Source organism: Apteryx mantelli, chromosome Z (genome assembly GCF_036417845.1).
Source record: "Apteryx mantelli isolate bAptMan1 chromosome Z, bAptMan1.hap1, whole genome shotgun sequence".
Classification (NCBI taxonomy): domain Eukaryota; kingdom Metazoa; phylum Chordata; class Aves; order Apterygiformes; family Apterygidae; genus Apteryx; species Apteryx mantelli.
In genome coordinates, this window is record NC_090020.1 from 57,498,058 (window position 1) to 57,514,425 (window position 16,368).

The following is a 16,368-nucleotide window of genomic DNA, read 5'->3' on the forward strand; positions in this document are numbered from 1 at the left end:
AAAACTATGCAGTCATTTTCACTGTGAAATGCATGCAATCTACATTAACTGTTCGCTAATCATCAAAACCCAATCCTACAACCTATACACATGCTGTGGTCAAAGCTACAGCTCACGGTTGCTCAAGATGGGGGGGTGCGATATGTCAGCCATGGGTAGTGGGAAAGACGTGGCAGAGGTTGAGAAAGGAAACCGATGAGCGTATGTGGCTTTGCATGACATAGCTGCATATTTCTTTGTTTTGACTGTTTGGGTTGTTTTTTCAGTACGGAAACTTTACTTCAAAATTACCTTTTTAGTGTGTGAGAATCAGACAGATAGCAATTTTGAGAATGTCTTGAGGGAGCAAGGTGATTTGAGTGATGAGACTCATATGCCTTGTAATTACAGTAATTATGAGGCCATACCTCTGCAGGTAAGAACTCATAAGCAAAAACATCAGCATGACGGTTTAAGAAGCTCTGTAATTCATTCCAGGGCATGTGGTTACAGTGCAGTGCTTAACATAAACTTCATGACTGTATGGGCACCTGGTCTTACCTCTGGAGCATATTTCCATCTCATAAACACATGCCCCTTTGTGCTTTTTTATTTGTACATAGTCTTTTTAAGACAGGTTTATAGAATCTATAGCAGCTGGTTATAGATAGTCAAATCCTACTGCATGGTTTAGGCATTATTTTCCCTGAAGCTTTATAAAGAAATAGCCTGAAACACTGGAATGTTATGACTCAGACAGATTTTATTCAGGGAAATGCATGTTGGAAGAAGGATATACTCTATCAAGGGAACTTTTCTGTCCTTTGACCTGGTGCACACATGTGCTGTACTCAAGCCCTGACCTGCTGGCTAGTGGGATGGATGAGCAAGGAAAGTTAGGTAGTATGAGCAAATGCCTCCTTCCTAGTCATTTGGTGCTGTCTTTCCCAATTTATTTACTCAGTACATCAGTGCCAGGTGTGTCTTCTATGACAGGGAATTGTACTGTCACAAACCTTTTGAATGGTATTGGGAAAAGATGATTAGAAAGAAGAAAGCTTCTCATTAAGTAGACATGCCAAGACACAGAATATAAAAAAGCACAGGGTCATTAGATGGGATATTATTAATATTCTTCAAAGTTTATATCCATGAGCTATAACAATAAATGCCAGTCATAAAATGATGGTATCACATGGAAACTGCAGATGATCCTTCTGATTGCAGCAGTATATAGTATTTCTTGAAGGTGTGTGCAGGACAAGTTCCTACAAATCTGAGCTTGTTCAGTGTTTATTTAGTTACATTTTGTTCTGCTGAGTTTTATCCTCTCTGGGGAATACCTGCATTGTTCATCATTTACATTTATGATGCTAACAAACATTTTATCATACAGTGATTTTTCACCTATTTCATTGTTACTATTTTGTCTGGAAGTCAGAGCCTTCTGATCATACAAAGTTATTACTCCATACTAAAATCACTTTTAATCTCAATCAGCCTCAGTTACACCTGAAATTTCATATTTAAAAAGTTATCATTAAGGAGTCAGAAACAATTATTTGGAATCCAATTAAAATATACTTTTTTTTTGAAATACATTGGGCATAAGCTGAAACAAGAGAGGTTCTGAATAGATATCAGGAAAAACTTTTTCATCATGAGAACAGTCAAGGTTTTGCATTCTCCAGCCTTGGAGGTTTTCAAGACCTGACTGGGAAAGCTCTGTGCAGCCGGGTCTGATCTCATAGCTGGTCCTGCTTTGAGCAGGCGGTTGGACTAAAGACCTTCTAGGTCCCTTCCAATCCAAATTATCCTATGAGCCTGTTACTTATTTTGGTTATTGGAAATGGCTGTCAACAGTGTGTATGTCAGTTCTGAGAGCATGCATGTATTACAGTTCTGACTGAACTACCAGAACAGTTGGACATCTTAAGGCTTTTGTCACAAACAGAACTAAAGTTTTCTGTGCAGTTATATGTTAGGCAGTTAAAACGTACTTCCTCAAAAAAGCCCCAATTTTCAATCATATATGAAATCAATGCATGTCTTACCAAAACCAGCCATCTAACCACAAAACCAGCCTCATAATCTTTACATTATCTATATCTTCTTATTTGTGATGATCTTGCATTAAGATATGCTCCTTATAAAGTCACAAAAGCTATTCTCCAAATAAGGTAAGGATTTTTTTTTAATATAATCATGTTTTTAAGCATTTTCTCCCCTTGTCTTTTAGCTTCTGTAAAATCAAACAATTCTCCCTAAAATTTGGTATCCTTTATCATGTCCAGAGATGCTTTTAAAACAGATCTAGGTAAAATATATAAAGTAAGATTCTGAATTACACTGTTTTGCAAACATACTTAAAATTCCTTTTTTTTTTGGGGGGGGGGGTGCTCAACATTTCTCTGGAATCTTTGCTTCAATTTTTGTTGTGCTGGCCTCATTACGGAGAAGTGCCCTTTAGTATTTTAAGAAGATTGCTGAGGGAAAACTATATATACAGATTTATTTCTTAGTATACTTCTATGTTTATTATTTCTTCAATTTTATAAAAGGGAGATTTATCCAGGACTTTAAGTGACCCTCCCACAAGCAAAGTGGGCCTCTAAAGAGCAACATTTAAATTAGCAATATTATCAGCATTTATACATATTGTACACAAAAGACCTATGTTAAAAGAGTATCATTACATTTGCAAAGTCAAGTATCAGAAGTTATAAAACACAGAATTAAGCTTAATTTGTCTCCCCTATGCATAGGCATTCTGATATAGCAATTAGTGACTGAACTGTACAGTATTTGTTCACCTTTTTAGTGCACAGAATAGATGATGGGCCCTTAATGAGCAGCTATACATTTTTCATGTTTTCCCTCATTCAATAATATGCTTTTGCAGGCCTTATTTACTGTACTGTATTTAAACCCAGTTTGGAAGACAGAATTATTAATTAGTTTTTGGAGCCACTCATAAGAAAAGCATGGAGCTTCATCAGAGGAGTCTTCTCAGTACCCTGTGAGATGGGGTAGTATTCCTTATGACAGTATGCTGTTTTATAGAAGAGAACTGAGGTGCCCAAAGGGAAATCAGAAGTATTTGTTAATTTGGGATGCCTAGGACTTCATTTCTGTCAGAGAACTGCAACCATGAGCCCTCAGAACTTCCACAAATTAGATCCCAGAGTCTCAAGTCAGGAACCTAGAAGAAGAGAAGGACACATTTAATGACCACCTGTGAAAAAAATGGTTAAAGGACTTGCTTTGTATTACATGTGAATTCTGTGGCAGGGACAGAATCCAATTTTCCAGAGTAGCATTCAGCTGTTTTAATCATGAAAACATCCTTTCTGTGTTAGCAGTTTCCTGACTGACCAACCAAATACTTTCTAACTTCTGGACCAAGTGACTTAGAGGTCCTACAAAAAATATCCCCCTTTCAACCCCCAATTCATCTATAAGCAGATCCACACAGCACTTAGGTGGGGAGAGTGCCTATGAAAAACACTCCATGGTGATGTAACTTCTATATATATAAGACAGTGTATATGTGCCTAAGTTGGATGTGGACACCTGGACCAGAAAATTTCATCCAGAAGAATGGGAAAATTACTACCAACTGAATATACTCGCTTTAACAGGAAATGTTAGTCTCAGTAACAGGAAGGTACTATCAAGCCCACTTACACTAAACTTTTAATAACATAAATATTGATGAAATAAATGGCCAAGTACTCACTTCAGGATTACCAGAATATATGAACCAAATCTATGGGAATGGTCCTGGATTTGGGGGAAATACTGCAGGGACAGAATATATCAGAATACAAAGCCCAAGGAGCAGAGACTTGAAGGCATAGACCAGGGATAGGATAGCAGGGGCACACAGCTGAGTTGGTTCTCACAGATTATGAATTCTGTAATCACAGAAAGGCATGGACTTGAAACCTTCTCCAAGGAAACAAGGACAAAGACTTCAGGTAAAAATTAGAGATAACCATCCTTTGACTCTGAATTGCAGCATCTCCTTGACAGTTCAAGTGCCAGAGCTTTGTGATAAGACGAGGAGAAGGGCCGTGGTAGGACCTGGGCTGGTGGGTAACCTGAACCCCTGATTTGGAGGGAGCAATCCAGCTGTCCCCTCAGAGAACATCTCCATGCCATCCGAGGATTCAGTGGCACATTCAGCCCAGCTGAGCTCCAGCCCAGGAACTCTTTGGAAGCTATTTTGTCATTTCTGACCTCTCTGTATCACCCACAGTGTGTCTCTGCTTGGCCGTCTGAGGAATGTGTCCTGTAGCTTACACTTGCATGAAGACTTCAGTAGGTGAAAATCTGGAATTGCTGTTCTGGTGCTTGCTCTATTATCACTCTTCCACAAACCCGTAACAGAAGTCAGAGCTAGCAGAGCGTGGGTGACTTCTGGGATCCTTGGGAATCCCTCTTTTGTTGCTGTCCTCCTGAATGTGCAAGAAACAGCTTCCTAGTATCCCATCAAGAGGATTTTTCCTTCTAGGAAAATCTGCAGCAGTTCTAACTACTCCCCTTTTAAAAAATCTTAAAGGAACTGATTTACTTGTTTTTCTCTCTTTCTTAAAAACAGTAAATAGCCCCAACATTCTCTTTCTCCAAATTCCTCACATGCTCTGTCTTAAAAAATAGCAGTGTTAGCTTTGCTTTGGTTTTGCTTCTTTCTCCTCAACTTTCAGAAATGAGTCTGTGATTATTGCACCCCGCTCAGCTAATTTTTTTTCCAGGGAAGAAATACAGCTTTCACTGTATAACTGAGTAATCTGCTTTCTTGCACACTGGCTATGTAATCTTTCATCCTCATATTATTCCCACACAGTTTACACCATGTATGCAAGATCTATGCAAGTATTTTTAGAATACTTGCATAGATCTATGCAAGTCTGATGATGCTATAGCCATTTATACTCTCCAGCCAAAAATGCTAATATCTAGAAATGCCAGTACAACAATAACAGTAACCATTTTCCCCCCAAAAGAAAAAAATTAAGCCCACACAAAACAAAGCAATCCACACAAATTACAGTGATAACACAGAATAGTTAAAAATACAGACATGATAGTCTACATATTTACATAGTTACATAATCATATAATCAACACGTTTCCTAGTACCAAGCAGATCAATCAATGCAGTTCTGTTCATGAAGAAAATTTCTTTACTGCACTAATCCCAGCAGGAGTGCATCTACAAGTTAAGCTGATGTACCTTAATATACCTTGGAGTGGTGTTTCTTTTTACATCTTTGCTATGTCTAACATATGGTATACAAAATAAACAGACTACCACAGAACTACCACAGAACAAAACAGTAGGTTAAAGTTAAGGGTTAGCGTGATGGCAGCCAATGATGAATGTTTGCAAGGCTAAGGGGAACTGGTTAGATCTCATGAGACTTTTGTAAGCAATATCTGGACATCATAAATTGTGGATACATTTTTGTAACTAAACCACAATACTAAATTTGCTTGTTAGCTGAGTTCCATACCTGTATTTAATCAAACTCAGCTATCTGATGACAGATTCGATCTTTATCATTATCAGGCAAAAACACTTTTAATTTTGGGACGCATTTATTATCCAATCTGAGAGCATCACAGTACTCCTTCAAAAAACATACAGGCAAAAAGTTGAGACCATTGTGCAAGTGGCATGCTGTCCATCCCTGGTGTATTACAGTGTAACTCCAGCTACAGTTTGTGGGAGTCGCATTAGCACACACAGGTAAATGAAAACAGTCATTTTGCCCTACTCTAAAATAACCTTTTCCAACCTGCTCTAGGGAGAGCCATGTTCACTCCTCCTTAAATAAAGAATGGTTCCTATTATGTTACTTTCCTATGCATTAGCATAGGGTGGTATTACCACACAGTGACTAACGCTCTTGGTTATACAGTCCATTTTCGTATTGTATTATGCTGATTCCTTCCTCCTGTGACAGGCAGCTCTGCACCACCTGGAATCATCCAGGAGGTGATCCAGAGCAGACCTTTAACTAGCTCGTTCACCTTCCCTTGATCAGCTATGTGTAGACTGTGACCCTTTTTTCTGCAGGAAAGAAACTCTCTTTCTCAGCATCAATTTAACAGTTCTCAGGCACAGAGTATATGTGAGTACCAAAGGTGTACAAAGGCTCTGAAATCACAGGGCACTTGTATCAAGATTTGGCCTTTAATGACTGATGAGAGGAAACAAGCATTTTTGAAATGTTACCCTAACTCAACAGTAGTCAATCAAGGAGTCAGAATAAAATTTTCTGACATATGTTACCTATTCAAATGTTCCAAATAATCAGAAAACTTACTTGACAGGACCTGCAGCTTGGTAGTATTTGCCTCCTTCTCGTCTTTTGTTAATTTAGCTTACTGTAAACAAAAACTAAGCTTAAGACTACTATTAACTTGTGGAGGTAAAAGAAATGGAAGCAGAGGAAGTGCATAAAGCAAGAACAGGACAAGCTGGGTCTTGGTGAGTTCTCTGCATAGCTTTATGAGGTACTGAGCAAAAAGGCTTATCCTACAGAAGGACTTTCAGATAGAGGATTGTGCTGGCACTATCAGCAGCCTTTATACTGCAATTTACACTGTAATTTAGACCTGTATCATTAGTGGTATATAAATATAAAATTCAGTTTTTACTGAGTTCATTTGCAGACCATATTCACGTTTTAGAGAGCCACTGAAATGTTAAATCCACACTTCAGATGTTTATTCTTTTTTCTTGTGTATATCCATTAAGCAAGCCACATGCTAAATGGGCATCTGGTGCATTATTTACATAATTTCCTAATATGCAGTGAGCCAAAACATTTTATAAGTTCTGCTATAAGAAGGAAACATTTAAAATTTTGTCCACAGGGTAACTTTTAAATGCTCTGACATGATTCATGACTAGGAGACTGGTAGCCACTAAACCAATGAATAAACTGCTGCCCTAACTTAAGATACTTCCAAAGGTAATAACTGTAAGTTATCAAATTTTCTTCAGCATTTCATCCTTCTAGGCTAAGAGATTTCTTTAACAATTAGACAACATAATTTTTTTCAAGAAAAAATATACTTTGAATATTTATTATAATTTAATCCATTGTTAACTATGTATCCAGATCTCAAAAATCTACTCATCTTTACCTTCTTTGTCAAATGTAAGCATTGGACACATTTTAGCCAAACATAAAAATATCACACCCTCTACATATCATACTTTCATTAGCACTACTGCTAAACATGTAAAAACATGATACACATTATAAAACAGCATCAGATTCCAACTTCAGGCAAGGTATTCTCGGGTTAAAACTGGCATCAACACTAACATAAAATTATTCTTAAACAAAACATCACGGAGATGGTTATCAACTGCAGTGAAGAAGAAAAACAAAAAGCAAGAAAATTTTAAAAAAACACGAATTTCATCTCCGTGTATCATGGAACAGTTTGTTTTTCTCAATTGTTTACTCTTCTCCTCTTTTATTATTTGTTTATTTGTATTATAATATGTATGTTTATTTGTATGTATAATATTTTTAGAAAACTGATCCTATACCAGTGAGAGCTCTGGGAGTTTTGTCCCTGACTCTGGTGGAAGCAGTAATAGTGCCCTGCAAAGATGCATTATGTTTTTAGATTTTGACTATGACTACTCTCTAGCGATATTGTATTACCTTTTTTATTAATGGAAAACATTGCACTTTGATTAAAAACCTACACAAGATGTATTTACAGTTACAAGACAGTTAAAACAAAAGCAATTTTGTGTAAAATATGAAACAGATCATAGCTCAAATTAGATTCAGAATGATCCTCAAACTAATTTGAGAAGTTTTGGATACTACCCAGTTACCACAAGGTAATATGCAAGGAAGATAAGTTTTATCTGCTATTTTGAAGTGTTTTTTAAAACTAGACTATTATTTACAATGGAATGCATTCTGAGGCTTTTACATAGTTTGTATTGAGTTAGGACTTTAGGATTTGGCCTTCACTGAATATGCAGCATTTGCATTATAACTTAAATAGATATAACCATTTTGTTCCAGATACTTTCATTTTATCTGTGTATAAAATCTGTACACCAACTATCTGTGGACTATGACTGTACTGCGCTCTGTTTATCTTAGCTGCATCTAATGCCCCATCACATTTCTTCTGTACAAAACAATGCTGCACCATGTTTGTGTCTTCAGTCTCATGCAATAATATGTTCTCTGTACCTGCCTTACTATTAAATATGCATAAATCCAACCCTGGAGGACTTGGTTAAATATTCACTATATTAGAGTGTTTGTTATAAGAGGAATTAAAAAGTTAATGCATGAGAATAAAGAACAGTGAATGAATATTAATATATATTGTATTCCAGAGATTATTTCAACATTTAAACAGTAGTTTTAAAAGAAATACTAAATAAATGGAAAGATGTGTACTTACAGGCTAACTATTGAGAAAAACAAGAAAAACAGGATGACTGTAGTCTGGTCAACCTTGTGTGAATTTACTGTTAATTGGAGCTGATGACCAGTTTAAAAGTTCTTGCTGTTAAGACTGTTATAAATGGAGATATTTTAAAAACACAGTTTGTTCGAGTGAGTTTAGACTGTAATTTACAAACTAAGTGTACAGAAGACAAACTATCCAACTGAGGTTACCTTTTATTCTCTATACTGTTATCTTTCCTGTTTACCTTATGTTGGACTAAATTTACAAAAATTTGTCATGGGATCTGTGTGACTAATGACAAGAAAATTAGAATGCTTGCTAGTTCAGAGCGTCCTGTGCGCAAGCACTACTGATGCCTACTTGTGTGCGTGAAGAGCAAACTCTGCACTCCTGTTTATGTGCCCTGCAAACAAAATGGTGGTGAGTAGGTGGAGTTAGAGCTCAGGCATTCATTTGTCGTTTTCAAAGAAATTTGTGTAGGCAGCCTCCAATATGCCTCAGCAAATTTAGACGAATGAATGGGTCATCTTAGTAATTGCTAACATTATATACTGTAAGTGCATACATGAAACCATGAAATTGTTTAGTCATTCATTTGCAGTTACAAAAATGTTTCTATAGATACAGATTAGAGAAGGAACCCCTGCAAAAGTCTCTGAAAGAAGTTTCTCACAATGACGAATGTGTATCTTGGGACCTCATTCAGAAAGAGCTTTGATAAACAGTTTGATTGAATAATTTGTGCCTCTCCAAGAAGATTTAAAAAGTCAAACGCACAAAAAGTCATTATTTATCTGTACTGTTAAAGCATTATATTATCCACAGATTTTTTAATGGCAGACCTACTGCAGTCAATTGAGACAACAGACTTAAGAGAGCCCAGGGCCCAATCCATCAAGGTGCCAACCACCTCATGTGCAAAGAGCACCACTGGTTCCAACAGAAGTCAAAGGGACTGAAAATATTATCTGTCTTCCAGAGTGCCTGAAAAACTTACAAGGTTATGTATTTAAATAAATAAGTAGTCCTATTAAAATAATATAATTTTACACATCTGAAGGACTACAGTGAATGGTCCCTTAGTTAACAGTTCATGGGAATAATGTGCTTCCAGTATAGGAAGGTACATATTAGGATCCTAAAACCAGATGAATTTCCTATCAGTTCTGAGAACCATGGTTTGTATCCATATGTCATTTTAAAATAAGCTTTAAAATGAATATTTAAATGAAAATAAAAACCTTTTGAAGAAAAATCATGTAATCACAACATGTAATTATTGTGACTTTGAGATAAAAAGTTCCAAGAAAGTATTTAATTATCATCCTCACCACCCAGTCCTACATGTATTTTATACTTGGATGTCCTCTCAGGAAAACCCTGCTTGGGAAGATACGCTAGTTTAGCCCTACACTGACTGAGGCTTCTGATGATGGCATTTTCAAATTAACTTATTATTTAACTTGCAAGTACTTGAATCCAAATGAGTACAGCACTCAGTGTTCACATATGCTAATACCTTCCATTTAAGGTCTGGGCAATTAATGTTGGAGAAAAATGCAAGTAACAAGATAAAATTATCACAAAAAGTATCAAATTTTGCATATTCAAATGTGTACAGCCATATAATAATTCATTATTTTCCTGAGTCAGTCAGCAATTTTTGAAGCTTTTAAAAATTAGGTAGTGTTCTGATCACTGCTATAGTTCATTATAGTTATAAATTAGGACTGGTGAAAATGTCTTGGCTGTATACCTGAAAACTTGCCCTGAAAGACCATTGCTTCTGTCTCATCTGTGTCCCACAACTGGCATGGTCAGAAGCGTGTGCCAGGTAAATTATTGTAGGAACTCTCACTCCATTCTCCTAAACATAATTGTATTAACTAAAAAGACAAAAAAAGGAAAGAAAGAGAAATAGGTCAGCGTGATCATCTAAGCTTGTAATAGGGGGTATTTTCCAGAAACTTCACAAGGGGACAGTGAGATTTTTCTTAAAGAGCAGTGGCAGCATCTCTGATTTCTTTTTAGGCAGCTTCCAGACATTCAAAATTATCTCAGTGATCTTTCATTTGTATAATCATAATTTTTATTTAAACAAAGCAAGAACATTCATTCATCAGTTCTAATCAAATTAGGCTCAGAGGCACTTAAAATGTATCTCTTTGATCACCCCCAAAATAAGGAAGCTTTATATAAATCTGAGGGGTCAAGGGCTAGTATTCACATTCACTCCAACAAAAGGCAAAAATATTCTTCACTAGTGTAAGACAAATACCCCTTGATCAACTCTAACATATGTGTTCAGGATTTTTTATGGTTAATATAGAAGAAATTATATATAAATACTGTTTCGTTCAAAAAGTTGATCAGGACAGACAGTTTGCTGTCTATAGCACAGCAAGTGAAGCTGATCGTCTTGCTTTGTCTCTCATGAACTAGTTGCCCTCACAGTCCTCATAATACTCCTCCTCACACCTTCTTCCCCAACACACACACACATACACACACACTGGCACATTCATTTCAATATTCATCTTCTCCTTTTCCCTTATTAGGGATGCTGGGGAGGACTGAGCCACTGCTGCATCCTTATTAGATACCAAGAGATTGCTGTAGACAGATTCTCAGTTTAGGCTGAAAATGTAAGACATGTTTGGGGCACTAGCATGCTAAGATTAACATGGTTATTGCACAGAAAATACTGTAATTCTTTCAGGGCCATATCCTGCCAGGCACTGAGCCCTTCCCCAGCAACTGGGACTGCGCACTTGGTAAAAGGCACATGTGTCCTTCGAGCACTTCCTTAGCAAGAGCTGCACTAACAATCAGCACTTTACAGGGCAAAGCTTTCCAGTTCTTAGATTTCTCAGTATGTATGAGGCCACTGGAATAGGCATGCTTGCTTGCGTGCTGGTCACAAATGTTCTGATGCTGTAAAATATAAAATATAAAGTGAATGAGAGGGGGAAAAGAGCAGTTGCCAGTAGTTTTAAGTGGTACAGTTTTGTGTGTTCTGTCTTGCTTCCTCCCTTCTGTCATGACCCTTGTGTACGTCCAGGTTATGGCTTTGCTAAATAGGCCCATTATTTTTAAGAGGACAGCACTGCAAAGATTTGTGCATGCATATCGTGCCTTGTAAGCCATACAAAGAGTTAATTCCCCTTTCAAGAAGCCTTCAGAGAACTCAAATGGCATGAAGCCAGTAAAACCAACCTCTCCCCCTCCCCGAAACCTCCAAACCCTAAAAATTATGTAGAAGCAACTTCAAGCAGCCTTGGTCCAATGTAAGATTAGGGTAAGGAATCAACTACAGTTTTCAGATATATGACAGTAAAGGTGTCAAACTGACTGTTCATATATATGTGTGTATGTATGTGCTTATACATAAAAATTCCACTCAGTATTCCTCAATTTTGCTCGGTTTCAAGAGGCAAGGAAGGACATTTTGGGCATCCCTCTTTGCTCGAAGGACGGCCACCGCAGAAGCGGATGCCTCTGTGTGAACAACACCCTGCCTTTGCCATGCCGCCCCCGGGGAGCCGGCAGAGCACTGCCACTTTCCCCGCAGAGGAAAGAGGACGAAAGCCAACACGACCAACTCCCGGGGAAGGCCGGGGCGCCGCAGGCCCGCGCTGCTGCGCTGCCCGCGGTGCCCCCCGCGCCGCCCCGCTCAGCGCCCCCGGCCGCGGCCCCCACAGGGCCCCGGGGCTCCCCTGCACAGCCGCCCCCCGGGGCCGGGCCGGGCCGGCGCGGGCAGGCCGCGGCGTGTCCGCCGTGCGGCTGGCGGCTGTTCACGGGCGCCAGCGGCGGAGGGAGGTGCGCGCAGCGCGCACAGGGCAAGTTTGATGTTGACAAACTTCTTGTGGCAGCGAGACTGTGTCAGCACAACTTCCAGGAGGATGAGAGAGCAGCTCCTCGCAGGCGGCGGGAGGCGGCCGCGGGGACGGAACAGCAAATGCTATTCAGCCCGAGCAGTTTCAAGCCGCCCATGCTGGGGAATTACTGTAGTCTAGCTACGGCTCTTAGCGCTGGCTCTGTGTGTGTGTGTGTGTGTGTGCGTGCGTGCGTGTGTGCGCGCGCGCGTGCGTGTGTGTGTGCGTGTGCGTGCGCGGGTGCGCGCCCCGGCGGGCGGGGGAGCCGAGCGGCAGCCCGCGAGCGGCCGCGCCGGGGCCCTGCGCAGCGCGGAGGCCGCGGGCGGGGGCGCCGCGCCGGGCGCCGGCGGGTGGGGGCAGGGGCGGCCCCCGCGGGCCCCCAACTTGCCCGCACCCGAAAACTCCCTCTTTGTTCCCCGGTAGGGCTCTCCAAAAAAATGTATTCTCGGGCAGACTGACAGCTGGGGTCAAGAAACAGCTGCTGGAGTTAATGTTTCTTCCTCCCACTTCGTCTGATGGCGGTGCCCTGCCAAGACAAAGTGAGAGGGGGAGCGCGCTCCCGCCTTCTGCGTGCGGGCGCCGGCCGGGCCTCCGCGTAGCCCGCTCCAGGCGGCCGCGGAGCGCGCGCGGGCGAGGCCTGGGCCCAGCCGGGGGCCGGGGCGGCGGGCACGCGGGGACGTTGCCAGTCGCTATGTCTGAGGGTATCTTTTCCTCCCCTCTCCCGCTCGCCTCCAAAAATCTGACAGGCATAGGAAAAAATTGCATTTGTTTGCAAGGGCTGATTCACACTGCGGATCGTTATTCAGCAAGGGCTGCCAAAAACCTTGTTCGCTAGCGACTGGCCCAAGCCGCGAAGTTGCTGCCCAAATCCGGATCCGCGCCGCCGCGAAGTTTGGGGCGGCCGGGTCCAGGCTTTGGGGGCGGCCGGCGGCGGCCCCTGCGCTGACCCCGGCCTGGCGCGGACATTCCTCCCCCGCCGGCGCCCGGCCGCGGCCGCCCCGCGGGCCGCAACGGTTTCGCGCGCGCCCCCCGCCGCCGCCGCCGCGGGCCGCAGCGGCGCTGCCCCCCGCTGTGCCGCTGCCCGCGTCGCGGTGGGAGCGGTGCCAGCGATGCTCCCTCCCGGCGAGGCCGCTTCAGGCTCGCCACTCCCAGGCGGGCTGCGGGAGGAAAGCAACGGGGCTCTTCCCGTGAGGGGCCGTCGAGGGTTTGTCCCCAGGGACTTCGTGAGGTCGCGGGCGCCCCGCGAGGCCTCGGCACGCGCTGAGCTTCTCTCCGGTGCCACGCAGAGGGCCCCTCTCACACGCATCACTACCCCTAAGGCCCAAAGCCCGTCCTGCTCAGAGGCCCAGCTCACCAGGGCCTGGAGAGCAAGTGGTGTGAGCTTTGCTCCCGCACCGGGGGCCTGATCCTAGCCCCAAGTAAGTAAGTCAGTTCAGAGCTTCTCCGAATTTGGGTGGACCTGAAGGCGGTTTGGGTTTAGATGTACTGCTGGGCTGGTCCTCCTTGAAGGCACAGTAGCTCAGGTTTCAAAAATAATTTTTTAAATACATACTCAGAGGTTATTTGAATTCTAAAAAATGTTCAGTGTTTAGCAATGGCCACTGGCTCAGCTGCTCACCACTTCTGAAAACCAGTCTCCTAGATAAGTACATAAGAACCTATCTTTGAGCACTCATTTTTTTAAATGTTGGGCAGTATTTCATGTCAGAGAATAGTAACATTGAGTCATTCTGTTTTTCCCACTAAAGACTAGACAGCCCCTCCACTCATATTTTATGCATGTCAGATCAGTCCTGCTATCTACAGAGTTATGGTTGCCGTTAACTGTAGTATTCTGATACTTCATCATCGCATCAGCCATTGCTTAATGTCATGACACATTTTACTGTTGTGACACAGCTTCATCATGTGATGTTGCATTGACTCTCATAGATCTTTAGAATATTTATTTATTCACCATTGCCACAAAGATATCTATTCATAAATGAAATAAATACATCATGAGTACTATTGACATCCCTGCAAACATAGCTTGTGAGAGACTCATTAAAATCAGAGCTGTCCAGAAAGCCCTGCTGCCTCCTGGCTAGCTGGCCTATTTCATTTCTTCCCTAATTCCCTGTCCAAGATAGTTCACTATTCCAGCCTATTGCATTATATCATTCTGTGAACTCCGCTCCGTCTGCTGCTTTTTCCAGACTGGTCCACTTTGCTCTTTCAGCTGTATTCTCCACACAGCTCTGTGCCCAACTCGACTACTTGCTGCTAATTAATGCCCAAGTTTTTTGCTATTGAAAAAAGATAACACTCTGATTAGATATACACACATGCACATATACCAACATTAACTCTTCTGTTTCTGAAAAATAAATGACATGAAATCCAGATGCTGAAAGATCAGTTAGAAAATTCCCATTGACTTCAGTGAGATCAAGATTTCACATGGGGTACCCAGAGCTTTGTACCTTTAACATTCGCCCATCAAACAGTAATTTCTATTTATCCTAATTTACCCTTCCTATTTAATTCCATAATTCTGATGAAACAGCTCTACATATTTCATTTCCTCTGAGGGGTTTTCTCAGCCAAATCCTTGCTACTGCAACCTATACAAAACTGAATTTTCATTCTTTCTTTTTTCAAGTTTTTCTACAATCTCAGAAGAATTAACACCTTTTGATCTTGCTATTTAGAGATTTTTATTTCAAACACTCAAGTAGCAGTTCATGACAGTTAGCTTCTTGAGTTTTGCTGCAGTCTTCCTTTTTCATGCAAGTAGCTTCCAAGTATTAGCCACTATATGTCCAAATTTTTCTCAGGTTTAAATAACATGGAACTTGGAACAATAGGTAAAGGGTAAATCAAGGAGGAATTCGGTCTAGAAGCTCCATGAAGCTCTAAACTATCATCTCCAAATGTCATGAAGGTCATGAAGAGAAATCATCCACTTCTAAGACGTAGTGGGACAGCACAGTGATTTAGCACATCAAAAACCTGATTTGGGGAGTTTGCTTCTAAGTCAAATGGGAGTAGGAGAGAAAGAGTGTTTTCATCCTCAGGCAGAGGAGAGACAAGCTGTGACATGTAGTGTTTTAATTTTACATTTGGAGGAGCTGTTTGTAGAGTCTTTTTGATAATCCTGGAAGAAGCCAGTTGTCCTACAGAAGCCTGCAGAGGAGTCTGTGCAAGCATCTCCATTTGCAGGGGAAGGAAAGAAGGGAATTTATGAGGAATCGGTGGACTTCTTGTATACAATCCTAACGCCTGAAGCCAAATAATTTTTTCATGTTACACCTTTAGAGACTTGCACAATGTAACTGAAAAGTGAATCTTTGCCTTTTGGGGTCCTTATTTTAATGCTTGTCTGAGCCTTATAAGTTATTCATAACTAAAAATCAGTCATTTTAAGATATTATTTCCAAAAAGTATATGATCTTTTTGATGCACTGGCAGGAGCCAGGCAGCATTTTGGACAGTTATGTCTTCATAAAGATTGCTTAGTGCAGTTCAGTCCTCACTTGGTATGCCAAAGCTGATTCCATTGTTTGTTGCTGAAAAAAGATTGGGAGCTTCTGTTCCCAATGTCTGATGCATAAGAACAGTGGAACGGTCAATGGAAATGAAAGTTTACAAATTCACTACCAATAAAAGAAAATACTAGATCAAACCGCATGATTTTAGACAAAGGAACTCATTGCCACTATAGATAATCAAGGTCGAGAACTTCCCAAGATGCAAAGAAAAAAGCTCCTACCTTTTACATGGGTAACAAGAATGTTCAAATCTGTAACAGCTAAACTAAAACAAGTATGTACAGAAGGAGATACAAAACTTGAGGTTCCAGATCCTTAGTCAATCTGAAAATAAGCACATGAGATAAAGATAGATACTAGGCAGATTATGACACATCTTTACTGAGGATTCCTTGAACTTTTACTTGAAACATCTGATTCTAGCTCCTACTGAGACAGATTAAAGAGCTGAAGAGAATAGATCTTCTCACTAAATGATACACCTATGTTTGTTCTGAACTAAGAAGAGATTG